The following is a 9,099-nucleotide window of genomic DNA, read 5'->3' as shown; positions in this document are numbered from 1 at the left end:
TGTGCAGGATACAGGAGATGTACAAAAAAATTTGGGTGAAAATCTCGCTCAAAACAGGTTAAATTTGGAGACAAATGATCCCTTATTTTATGTTGTACAAGAAGACAGAAGCACGGGACACGGAGCAGATTCTGGCGCGCGATCCCATGCTAATCAGGGCGCCCGATCCGAGGCTGATCCGGCTGGAGCGGAAACTTCCAGCGCGCCAGGTTCACCCGGCAGAAATCACATATTTGACCTGAGGTCCAAATCAAATCACAAACTGACCTCGTTCCGAAAAAATTTCACTCTGCTACCCCTTTTGTGTGGCGCCCGACAGTTGGGCGCCACACACTACTATGCAGCGCCTCTCTCTTGGGCGTCGCACCTCATGCCAGCGTGGCAGCCCTGGTCCAGTTGCAGCCCCACAGACAGCACTGCAGCACCTCAGGCTTAGGCGCCACACTTGTAATGTGCAACGCCTAGCTCTTGGGCGCTACACAGTCTGTGTTCCACTTAGGCTGGCCCCACCCTCTCTCCCATCCCACCCCCACCACACACACCCCACCCCACACAAACCCTTAGCCTTGCGCCCCTCCTCTCTTCCCCTCTCCCCCTCTCAAATCCTTCTCAAATCTTGCAAATCCGAAGTATTTGACCGTGGATTTCGAAGCCAACCCCTCCCTTAGGGAGGTAATCTTCTTCGATCCCCTCGTTTTCATCCATAGGAATTGTCACATTTGCTCAAATATGCTACTTTGGGGAAACCCTTTTTGGCTTGGATTTGCAAATTTGTATTGAATCATGTTATGTTTCTTTGCTAATTTGGGTTGGTTAGGCTTTCATAGTATGCTAGGGTTAGAGTTATGTGTGTTTGATGTTGGTGTTAGGGTTATGCTATGGTTAGGGTTGTGGTTATTGTTAAGTGGGGGTTAGGGTTATTAATTCATATATATGCTTTGGCATATGTATTTTGTGCAAATATTTTTTGTTAAGTACTTACTTGATATATGTGTGTTTTTATTATTGTAGGGATGGGGAGAACATGTGTTTATGTTCATCATGTGGATAAAGAGGCCTTTTTGAAAGGCAATGTTGAGCCGGACCCGGATGAGCTTGACATGGTGTTTGAGAGTAGTCCAAGCTATGCGGAGCTCTTGGACCAAGTGAGGAAGGATTTGAATTGGATGGACCCAAGTGACGTTGTTGAGTTCGTGGGAAGGCATAATGTTGGTTTTGGAATGCACATCCGTTGGAAGACAATGCGTGTGAACTCCGAGCAACGTTGGGTTGCATACAAGGAGACGGTTGCCGAATCTCTAGACAAGGCTCTTGAGTTATTTGCCTCCAAGAAGGTTGAGTCTACTTTGAATTTGGACTTGAACCGGAACCCCTCCCCGTTGGTTGCTAGCACTCCACCACCCATGAACCAAGATCAAATGAGTGAACCTCATTTCACGCAACAAGATTGGCCAACATTGAGCCTGACTCCAAACAACCAAAATGAAGGTTTTGAAGAGGAGAATGATGAGTACGAGGAGGATGACAACGAAGTTGATCTCCATGACAACAATGTGGGTGATCTCGACCAATATCATGTGCAAGAGACAATGGACCAATCCATCCCTTTTTCCCGTGCATATGCATCGGACTCGGATGACGATGGTCCCGATGAAGAAGTTGATGAGGAGGGGTTCACACCGAAGGAGGCCCAAGCATTCAAGAAGGTATTCGGGCGGGATCACAAGACACCATTGTTCAAGGATCTTAGTCTCGCGGATGAACCGTTGTGGATGGTGGCAAATGCATATCTCTTGGAGCTAGGCCAAGTTCTCACCGTGATTTGGAAGACGGCAAGAACGGGATATATCCCGGTTGTGAGTTTCAATCCTTCTTGGAATTGTAGATCTGGCTCGATAACTACTCGGTTACGCATTATCGTCCACATAAAGTGGCCAACTCGGACGTCAATGTGCATTACATGGTCAAATGTGAAGTGCCAAGTTGTCCATGGATTGTGCGTGCAAGGCCATGGAAAGGAGGTCCCACTTGGCGCATAGTGAGTTGTCTACCAAATCACATGTGCCGGCACAAGAATGCGGATGGCAAGCTTGTGTACCAACAACACAGACAACTCACGTCCGAGTTCATCGCTTATAGGCTTTCCAACCAAATATCCACACTTCCAACAATGAGCATCAAGAGTGTCATTGACCTTGTGAAAGGCATCTTTCATTACAAGGTGAAGTACGGCAAGGCATGGAAGGCAAAGCAAGCCGCATTCAAGATGTTGTATGGCAATTGGGAGGAAGCATACAACCGACTTCCTAGGTTGTTGTTAGCTATGGCCACTACAAATCCAGGCATGGTTCACGTGGTTGAGCCTCATGGGCACCAAACATTGATTCACAACGGGAGGACCGTCCGAGTATTTGGCCGTGCATTTTGGGCCTTTGAGCAATGCATGAGGGCTTTTGAGCATTGTCGACCCGTCATCGCCATTGATGGCACGTTCTTGACCGGACAATACAAGGGCACTTTATTGGTTGCAATAGCAAGTGATGCCAATAACCGGGTGTTGCCTTTGGCTTTCGCTTTGGTTGAGGTGGAGAACAATGATAACTGGGAGTGGTTCTTGCGTCAATTGAGAACAAGGGTATTACCGGCTGAAAGGGAAATTTGTGTCATATCGGATCGCCATCCAGGAATTCTCAATGCGGTGGTGGTTGACATTCCCGGACATAGAAAGTTGCACCATCGATGGTGCATGAGGCACTTTTGTGCAAACTTCTATAGGACATGTGGTATCAAGGAGTTGGCCGATGATCTTCAAGATTGTTGTCTCGCTTTCACCAACAAGCGGTTTGCCACATTGTTCAATGCATTGCTCAGACACAAGAAACTTGACCCCGGTGGTCATGAATTTCTCAGTAAGAACATTGTCGAAAGGAATATGTGGGCACGTGCTTTCGATGAAGATGGTCGGAGGTACGGTCAAATGACAAGCAATATGGCAGAATGCTTCAATAAGGTGCTCAAGGGTGTACGTGCATTACCCGTGACGGCAATAGTTCAATACACATTTGACAAGATGAATGGATACTTTTTGAAGTATTCAATGGAGACGGATAAGAAGATTGCTGGTGAGAACAAGGATAAGCACAAGTACTATTTCCCACCAAAGGTTGAAGAATGGTTGGACTTTCAATCACGAAAGGCAGACTCCCAAGAAGCTGTACTATATGACGACAACGAGTGGAAGTATGAGGTGAAAGAGCCTGGAGGAACCACAAATGATGGCCACCAACACGGAGGCTGCGCTATCAAGGTCTCCCTAACACGGTGTGTTTGATGTTGGTGTTAGGGTTATGCTATGGTTAGGATTGTGTTATTGTTAAGTGGGGGTTAGGGTTAACCAAGAATTATCGGTTTTGTAGGCATGGCTTCATCCGGTTCCATGATGAGGCCACCGTGTGCTAACCAAGAAGACATGTCGAACAAGTGGGAGGACGCATCTTTGGACAAGGTGAAGGAGAAAGATGCCAACATCCCGCCATGTTGGTGTGGAGATGTTTGCAAGGTGAAGGTATCCACCGACCGAAATAAATCATGGACGGAAGGGCAGAGATATTTTGTATGCCCGAACTATGCTTATGATCGTGCACTTCCAACTAACGCCTATGACCAACCACCGGTAAGCTCAAGAAGTAAAATGTTACTATCAAATGTGTGTCAACACTAACAAAAAATTTGTATGCAGTCACCGCCTCCTCTATGCAAGTACTTCACGTGGATAGATCTTGAAGTGCCAGAAGATGTCAAAAAGGACCAATACCAAGATTGTCTTAGGCGGCAACGGCGGTTCGAAGAATCTTTTCGAAGAGGCTTGGAGGAAGAGCGTCGTCAGAAGGAGAGGATGGAGCGGAAGAAACAAGACGAGGAGAGGGCACGCCAAGCGAAACTTGCTCGTGAGGAGGAGAGGGCAAGAAAGCTTGCAAAGGCTCGCGAGGCGCAAGAGGAGGACTCGGACCGTGACAAGAAGGGGAAATGGCCTCGCTCTACTCAATAGGGACTTCGGTTCGGTGCACTCGTCGTGAACTTGTGAGGGCATGTAAGATGTTGGTGAACTATTTTCTAGGGCAAGCTGCCATTTGTCATTTGTAATGAATGTGTCGTGAACCATGTCGTAGTTCGAATTGTCTTAAGTTATGAACTCGTCGGCATAAAATTTTTGTTTGTTCAAATTGTTGTGATGATGCAGTCATTGTAAGTATTATGATGTTCCGGTGAAATGAATGTGCTGTCAACTCTGTTTTTGCAGTAAACAACCGTGCAACGCCCAGAATAAAGGCGCCGCACTATAACTTGGTAATTTTCGTGGATCGTCAGTGCTCAAAGCCTTCTGTGGCCCTATGGGCAGCCATGGCCAGTTAAGCAGCGCCTATGGGACGGGCGCTGCACTGTGAGGTGCAGCGCCTAGGCTTTGGGCGCTGCATAGTACAGTGCAGCGCCTGACTGTCAGGTGCAGCAGTGCTGTTAACAGCCAAACTGCAGAAACAGATTCCATTTTGGCAAATACAAATACTGAACAATTCAACTGAACAAAGACAACATCATTTAGGACAAATACTGAACAAAGACAACTAATAATTTGAACATCACATCTTTTAGGACAACACAAATACCACAATAGTAAGAGTTCACCAACATATAACATAACCCAACAAGTTCATCAACTTAACGAAACGGCTACAAGAGAGCACTTCCATAGTAACAAACACTAATGCCTTCCGCGCGTGTTCCTGGTGCCACGCCTGCAGGCAATCTTCTTCTTCCTGGATGGACGAGCCTCCTCTTCCTGCACTTCCTCCTCCGCCTCCGCCTCCGCCTCATGATCCAAGCTAGCCATCCACGAGGTCCCTACAACCACCTTTGGGTTGCCTCTGTTGTCAAAGTCGTTGGGCGTGTACCGGTGTCTGGGCTGCCTAGGCTTGAACACATATGGGGACCGAAGTTGAGCGTCCTCCAAAGTCATGTCATCATCAAGCTCATCACCCTATCACACAATCAAACAATATGGTGAAGACCGACGTCGTAATCAAGTGAGAATCACATCTAAAGGATTAGTCATACCTCTTGGGTGACCGCACCCTCATCATCCTGATAAGCATATGAGGAACTCACATCGTCCCTCTGATGGTGAGATGAGGGGTCTGATGGTGTACCAGACCTAGAGGCAGATGGTTCATCAATTTCGGGATCACAGCATCCGAGAAGATTCGATAACCGCCTTAACTTCCTGGCCTGACGCTGTAACATGAACAAGTGTGGAAGATATGAAACTCCGCAACATAGAATACCTCTCATAGTGAATGCGATTTGTACCTTGAGGAATGCTCGTAGTGGACCATCATCATTGCCTTTTCCAACCGGTGTTTCCTCCAGAATAGACTGGCTCTCATCAGCTGCTTTCTTGATCTCGGTGCGCTGCGGATGAGAAAGAATGAACATGTTAGCCATTCAAACATGTGTAATACGGCCAACGGGAAAGTAAAGAAGAAACACTTTACCACATAGTTAATCACCGGAACAGCAGGGACTCCGTGCCCTACCCTGACATCTCTGTTGTACTTCCCCTTTGATAGATCCTCAAAGTTTACGGGTTATTCAAGAATATCATCATTATATGCCGGCGGGCATATCTCAACTCGAGTATTTTCAAGAAGCCATCGTATGTAGTTATCAAAAGCAAGTGGACTATGCTCACGAAGCTTGGCGCGTGCACTGCTACGAGCTTCCTCCACACAAAGCTGGAAGCGGCTAACATACGAAGCATGATGCTTGTCCCAGTCCTTTATCTTCCGCTGCCTTCTCCTGTCCAACCTGCATGGTACAAAACCAAACATTAGCAAAATCAAGGAGTGACGATGCTTAGTCAATACGGTTCATGTTGTCTTACCTATGAAGTGCTTTGTCCGTATCCACCCATTCCGGCGGGTGAAAGTGCAACTATCCCTAGGTGGTTTTGGTAATTCATAACAACATATAGCTCATTGAGCTAATGCTATTCCAAGATGATTATTTCAGGAAAGCTCAATGATTGGCATGGCATGGATGTGAAAGTGGAACCCTCAAAATGCTAAGGACAAAGGATTGGCTCAAGCTCAAAAGCTCAAGACTCTTCATTTTATATTTTAGTGATCCAAGATCACATTGAGTCTTTAGGAAAAGCCAATACTATCAAGGAGGGATGAGGTGTTGCTTAATGAGCCTCTTGCTTCATGTGCTTAGTGATATGCTCCAAAAACCCTCAACTACTTTCCCATATCCACATTTGACCTAAACCCTAAGCCAAACTCGGTCCTACCGATTCTTCCTATCCGGCGCCACCAAGTTTCACTTGTCATTAGCCACTGCCAAACCCTAGCAATTCGGTTCTACCGATAGGGATCTCGGTCTCACCGAGATGGGATTGCAAACTCTCTATTTCCCTTTCGTAACTTTTCGGTCTCACCGAAAGAGCGAATCGGTCCCACCGAGATTGCAATGTAAATTCAGTGTTTCCCCTTTGTAACTTTTCGGTCTCACCGAAAGAGCAAATCGGTCCCACCGAGTTTGCCTGACCAACTCTCTGGTTAGCTAATTACCAAATTCGGTCTCACCGAGTTTGTGTGATCGGTCTCACCGAGATTACGTTATGCCCAAACCCTAACCATGTCGGTCCTACCGAGTTGCATGTCAGTCCTACCGAAAATCTCTAACGGTCACTAGGTTTACATTTTCGGTTCGACCGAGTTTGTTGATTCGGTCCCACCGAGATTGGAAAACTGTGTGTAATGGTTGGATTTTGTGTGGAGGCTATATATATCCCTCCACCTCCTCTTCATTCGAGAGAGAGCCATCAGAACACATACACCATTCCAACTCACATGTTCTGAGAGAGAACCACCTACTCATGTGTTGAGACCAAGAAATTCCATTCCTACCATATGAATCTTGATCTCTAGCCTCTCCAAGTTGCTTTCCACTCAAATCTACTTTCCACAAAATCCAAATCCTATGAGAGAGAGTTGAGTGCTGGGGAGACTATCATTTGAAGCACAAGAGCAAGGAGTTCATTACCTACACACCATCTGTTACTTCTTGGAGAGTGGTGTCTCCTAGATTGGCTAGGTGTCACTTGGGAGCCTCCGACAAGATTGTGGAGTTGAACCAAGGAGTTTGTAAGGGCAAGGAGATCGCCTACTTCGTGAAGATCTACCGCTAGTGACGCAAGTCCTGTGTGGGCGATGGCCATGGTGGGGTAGACAAGGTTGCTTCTTCGTGGACCCTTTGTGGGTGGTTGCTTCTTCGTGGACCCTTTGTGGGTGGTTGCTTCTTCGTGGACCCCTTGTGGGTGGAGCCCTGTGTGGACTCGCGCAACCATTACCCTTTGTGGGTGGAGCCCTGTGTGGACTCTCGCAACCGTTACCCTTTGTGGGTTGAAGTCTCCATCAACGTGGATGTAGGTTGCATGCTTTACTTTCCGCTGCCAATATACTCTTTGCATGCTTGCTTGAATTATGTGATGATTGCTTGACTTGTCCTAAAATAGCTAAAATCTGCTAAGAACTAAAATTGGGAAAAGGTTAAGTTTTTATTTGGTCAAGTAGTCTAATCACCCCCCTCTAGACATACTTTCGATCCTACAAGTGGTATCAGAGCTTTGGTCTCCATTTGCTTTGATCTCCATAGCTTTTGGTGGTCATAGCCTTGGTTTCACAACCTAGGAGAGTATGGCGTCTAGCGAGGGAAATTACCACCGTAGAGGTCCCTACTTTGATGGTACTAATTTTGCTAGTTGGAAGCATAAAATGAAAATGCATATTCTTGGACATAACCCCGCCGTTTGGGCTATTGTGTGTGTTGGTTTGCAAGGTGACTTCTTTGATGGGAGAGAACCAAACCGTGAAGCTACCGCGGATGAGTTGAAGATGTTGCAATACAATGCTCAAGCTTGTGATATTCTCTTCAACGGATTGTGCCCCGAAGAATTCAACAAAATCAGCCGTCTTAAGAATGCGAAGGAAATTTGGGACACTTTGATTGATATGCACGAAGGTACCGACTCCGTCAAGGAATCCAAGTTGGATGTGCTTCAAAGCCAACTTGACAAGTTCAGGATGAAGGATGGTGAAGGTGTCGCTGAAATGTACTCTAGGCTTGCTCTCATCACAAATGAGATTGCCGGCTTAGGAAGTGAAGAGATGACCGACAGATTCATCATCAAGAAGATTCTAAGAGCCTTGGATGGAAAATATGATACCGTGTGCACATTGATCCAAATGATGCCCAATTACAAAGATCTCAAGCCAACGGAGGTGATTGGAAGAATTGTTGCTCATGAGATGTCACTTAAGGATAAGGAGGAACTTCACAACAAATCAAGTGGTGCCTATAAAGCCTCATGTGAAGCACCTACATCATCAAGTGAGAACAAGACTTTAATGAAGAATTGAGCTTAATGGTGAAGAACTTCAACAAGTTCTACAAGAGTAGAAGCAAAGATAGAAGCTTCAAGTCAAGGTCCTACAATGACAAAAGATCTTCTAGTCGAGAGCGAAACTGCTACAGTTGTGGAAGACCCGGACACTATTCCAATGAGTGTACGGCTCCCTACAAGAGAAGAGAAGATTCTCCAAAAAGAAGAAGCAAAGAATCACCACCAAGAGAGAGGAGGAGTAGAGATGATCGTTATGAACGAAGATACTCACGGAGAAGCAAGGATTCGGAAAGGAAGGAAAAATCATCGAGGAGCTACACAAGACGAAGACATCAAGCTCATGTTGGTGAATGGGTATCCGGCTCCGACTCCGACAGCCACTCCAAGAGAAGTTATCACTCTGACTCCGAAGATACTCAAGATGAAGGTGTTGCCGGTCTAGCACTTGTGTCAACCAACTCCTACGACATATTTGACTCACCAAATGAAGGAATTGGAAGATGCTTCATGTCCAAAGGTCCTAAGGTAACACACCCCGAGTATGTTGATTTCAATAGTGATGAAGATGACTTGTTAGGTGATGATTTGCTTGTTGACAACTCTAGTGATGAATACTATGATGAAACGTCAATTAAACA

At 46.2% G+C, this 9,099-nt stretch overlaps 1 long non-coding RNA gene across 1 annotated transcript; it reads right to left on the bottom strand.

Moving 5' to 3' along the window:
* Nucleotides 1-5,051: 5,051 nt before the first annotated feature.
* On the bottom strand, nucleotides 5,052-5,817 carry LOC125536921. Its single transcript, XR_007295329.1, has 3 exons — nucleotides 5,550-5,817; nucleotides 5,365-5,466; nucleotides 5,052-5,289 (listed from the first exon to the last, which is right to left on the bottom strand). It is a non-coding gene; the product is annotated as an uncharacterized LOC125536921 (long non-coding RNA).
* Between the last annotated feature and the right edge of the window lie 3,282 nt (nucleotides 5,818-9,099).

This window comes from Triticum urartu, chromosome 1, assembly GCF_003073215.2.
Source record: "Triticum urartu cultivar G1812 chromosome 1, Tu2.1, whole genome shotgun sequence".
NCBI classification, from domain to species: domain Eukaryota; kingdom Viridiplantae; phylum Streptophyta; class Magnoliopsida; order Poales; family Poaceae; genus Triticum; species Triticum urartu.
This window is presented reverse-complemented; position numbering and strand designations above follow the sequence as displayed.